This window comes from Manis javanica, chromosome 14 (genome assembly GCF_040802235.1).
Source record: "Manis javanica isolate MJ-LG chromosome 14, MJ_LKY, whole genome shotgun sequence".
Lineage (NCBI taxonomy): Eukaryota > Metazoa > Chordata > Mammalia > Pholidota > Manidae > Manis > Manis javanica.
Genome location: NC_133169.1, coordinates 65,702,312 through 65,706,666, shown reverse-complemented (window position 1 = coordinate 65,706,666; position 4,355 = coordinate 65,702,312). Strand labels below are relative to the sequence as shown.

Here is a 4,355-nt window from a genome sequence, read left to right as displayed (position 1 = left end):
AATACAACGATAGCTGCCTAGGGCTTCAGTGAGGGAATGTCTAAAGATAAAAATTTTTAATTATAAGAAACAGTTCAGAGGATGTTATGTAGAGCTTGGTGACTATAGATAATAATATGGTATTCTATATTTTACAGTTGCTTACAATATATCTTATAAATTATCACTAACACGCAATGAGTTAATTCTGTGAACTATGTGAGTTGATGATGCATTAACTATGCTCAGCTTGGTAATGATTCAACTATATATATATACTTATATATATATAATTTTCACATTGTATACTTTATTTCTATTTATTAATAGGATATACAATATCATATTTGTTTCAGAGGTACAATATAATGACTCAATAAATATGTGTATATAAATACAATTATATTTCACAATCATCCCAGAATAAAAAAATTGTTTTAAAAGCAAAACCAGTCACATCATAAAATCGAGAACAAAAACAGAGTTAGAGGACTGATACTGTCCAAGGTCAGGACTTAGGGGGAAGCTACAATAATCAAGATAGTGTGGTAATGACCAAAAAACATAAAATAGGTCAATGCAATAGAATAGAAAGCTCAGAAATAGACCTCTGTAAATATAATCAACTCATCTTTGACAAAGGAGCAGATTGTGTATTCAACTAATAATGTTGCTAGAAAAACTTGGCATGAAAAAACAGTCCAGATATACACGGTACACACTTTACAGAATTTAAGTCTAAATGGATCTTAGACCTGAATGCAAAGCATTGTAGTATAAAACCCTGCTAAATAGCCTAAGAGAAAGCACAGATAACCTTAGTTATATGATGCCTTTTTAGATACAACATCAAAGGCAGGATTCATGAAAGCAAATGTTGGTAACCTGGACTACAGTAAAATTAAAAAATTTAAAAGTACTGAGAAGGAAAATATCAAGAGAAGACAAGCTACAGACTGGGAGAAATAACTTGTGGAAGACATATAGGATAAAAGACAGTTATTCAAAATATGCAAAGAACAAATAAAATTCAACAATAAGAAATCAAACACTCCCACGGAAAACTGGGCACTCCACTGATGAAGACAGACACATGTCAAATAAACGTTTGAAAAGATGCTCCAAATCATACGTCATTAAGAAAATAAAAATAAAAACAATTAGATATCACTGCACACAATTTGACTGGCCAGTTCCAGACATTAATAGAAATGCTGCTGAGAAGGTGCAGCACCAGGAAGTCGTACATATTAGTAATAGGAATTCAAAATTGTACAGCCACTTGGAAGCCAGTTTTGGTGTTTTTTAACAAAACATATACTTTTATCATGTGGCCCAGCAAATATGTTCCTTGGTATTTACACAAAGGAGTTGAAAACTTATGTACACAAATGAAACTGCAAAAGAATATCTATAGCAGCTTTGTTCTTAATTGATGAAACTTGGAATGAACCAAGGTGGCATTCAGCAGGTGGAAAGGTAAATGAATGCGGTGCATGCAGACAATGGGATATTATTCATAAATAAAAGGAAACGAGCCATCTACCTATAAAAAGACATGGAGAAACTCAAATGCACATTACTAAGTGAAAAAAGCTAATTTCAAAATGTTCTTTATTGCATGATTCCAACTGAATCACATCATACAAAACCAAAAATTATGGAGAATGGAAGAATTCAGTGGCTGCCAGAAGCTGATGGAAGCAAGAGAGAAAAGTAGCCAAAGCACAGAAGATTTTGGGGGTAGTAAAATGCTCTGTGTGATGTTATACTCATGAGTAAATATCATTTTACATTTATACAACTCATAGAATCTAAAACACTTAGATAGAAATGCTAATGTAAGCTATGGATGTTGAGTAATTATGAGATGTCAACATTACATTGTTGGTTTAAAAGAAGAATGACTCTTGTTAGTTATATTGCTCTTGTGGGAGGCTATGCATTTGTGGGTGTAAGGGTTATGTGGAAAATCTCTATACATCACAATCAATTTTGTTACAAACCTAAGAATCTTCTGAAAAGAATCTTCAAAGGATTTTAAGTAAAAATATTACCAAATAACGGACATATAATTATTGATGATAATTGTTATTGAAATAAAAGATGGAATACCTAATGCTTTTGGGTGAATAGTCCCCTTCAGCAACATTTCCAGAGACTTTCTTATGGCATTATTTCTTAGACCATATATCATGGGATTAAAGGTTTGGGGAGCCATGGTGCAGAAGACAGAAATGACAAGGTCAAAAATAGAAGGGGCTTGTGAAATCGGCCTCAGATATGCAGAGAAACCAGTGGAGAGAAATAACACAATCACAATCAGATGTGGAAGGCAAGTGGAGAAGGCTTTTGACTGACCTTCTGTTGATGGCATTTTCTTGACAGTGGAGAAGTTGTAGACGTAGGAAACAATGATGAAAATAAAACAGCAGATATCCAATACCACACTAATGAGGATAGGTACAATCTCTCTTATTATGTTTTCTGAGCAAGAAATAGCCAATAATTGTGGGATATCACACAAAAAAATGATGGACCACGTTAGAATCACAGTAGGATAAGGAGAAGGTACCGGCTGTGTGCATTATGGCGATCAGACCCCCACCCAGCCAGGACATGGCTGTCATCTGAACACGCATATTCACATTCATGATGACCTCGTAGTGCAGGGGGTGGCATATGGCAGCATAGCGGTCAAAGCACATCACAGTGAGGAGATTCAGCTCTGCAGTCGCTAAAAACACAAGCAGAAAGACCTGGGCTACACAGCCAGGAAATGAGATGGAGTTACTGTGAGTCAAGGAGTTGGCAATGGATTTGGGGATTGTGAATGTAACTAGGCAGAGAACCAAGAAGGACAAATTCTTCAGGAAGAAGTACATGGGGTGCAGAGACACTTGTCCAAAGTTATGATCATGATAATGAGGACATTTTCCATTAGTGCCAAGAAGTATATCAAGGTGAAGAGCACTGAGTGCAACAAGTACATATTTTCATTGGTAGAAAATCCAGTGAGGATAAATTCTGCCACAGCTGTGAGATTTGTTGTGCTTGGAGACATAAATCTGTAATAAAAATAAGAGAAATGAAACGTCATTTTCAAGTCCTTCCATATTCAACTCACAACATAGTTCTATATTCATATAGTCATCACACAATCTATTTAGTAAAAAAGTTTCTCCTACCATGTGGGTTGATCACCAACAGTACCTGAATAACACTGCTTTACTGAACCACTTTATACTCAGTGCACATGCACGTGCCATTTTTATTACCCAAATATGTCCTATGAAAGATGCTGAAGGACTAAAAATTTGAACCGACCTTAACGTAAGTGTCCTGATGAAAAGCACCCTCCCCATATCTATAAATAAATCCTGAGAAACAAACTGATAACTGCTAAATTGTGTCCTAATCTGAATGTCCTTACATCCTATCCCGTGACTAACATTTGTTTCAGAATATCTTCCAATAAATTGAACAGTAAACAATTCTTTAAAAAAATGAATTACAGACCTTCCTCAATCCTATAAACTATTTAACCTACATTCTCTCTACAAAATACTTAATCTGGAGATGTTCTTACATTTAACATTTTAATATAGAGATAGATCTAACTATGTTTTTCACGTTCATAATACTCAAATTATTTATCATAAAAGTAGGTGGTTTTATTCATATATACATTATGGTTCTGTATGACACATATCCCGATTACCTTAGGTATCATATCCTACAGGGTATGACCTAAGATTGTTGGCCTCATATTCATCAATTTATCACTTCCTCTTATTATTTCCCATTTTATCCAACTTTTTCCCCATATTTAATAAGTTAAAAACTGTTTCTCTATAATCTTTTTTCTTTTTCATGTCTGAACTTCCAGTCCCGCAATGCATGAACTTGCAAGCATGATATTTTCCACGTACACCTATTCTCCATCTATTTTCCTGTCTCCTTCTATAACTAACATAAAATGAATACAAATACGTGGTGGGGTAGAAGGGACCATTTACCCAAGACTGAAGGTAAATTCAGTCTTGGTCTGCCAAGTGTAATTTTCCTCTTTTTGCAGTAACACATTGATACCTTCTGTTTGTACAGATTTTGTTCATCAACCTTCATGCAAATGTGGTAAAATATTAAGCCTTTACTACACAATATTCTATCACACACAGTCTTCTTATTCTAATTCTCTAAAATATTATGTTCCACTTCTCTCCATGGTGCTGGGCAATGTGAACATCTTCAGTACATATTGGTTGTTAGGTTTGGGAAAGTCATGATATAAAGCAATTTTAATATATTAGTGGAAATAATTCCACATATTTTAATGAAAACAATATTAAGTTTAGAACGTATTCCAGTCAAAG

General features: G+C 34.4%; 1 pseudogene; it reads right to left on the bottom strand.

The window, feature by feature from the left end:
• Window positions 1-2,032: 2,032 nt before the first annotated feature.
• Window positions 2,033-3,079, bottom strand: LOC140846043 (olfactory receptor 14A16-like; annotated as a pseudogene).
• Window positions 3,080-4,355: the final 1,276 nt, after the last annotated feature.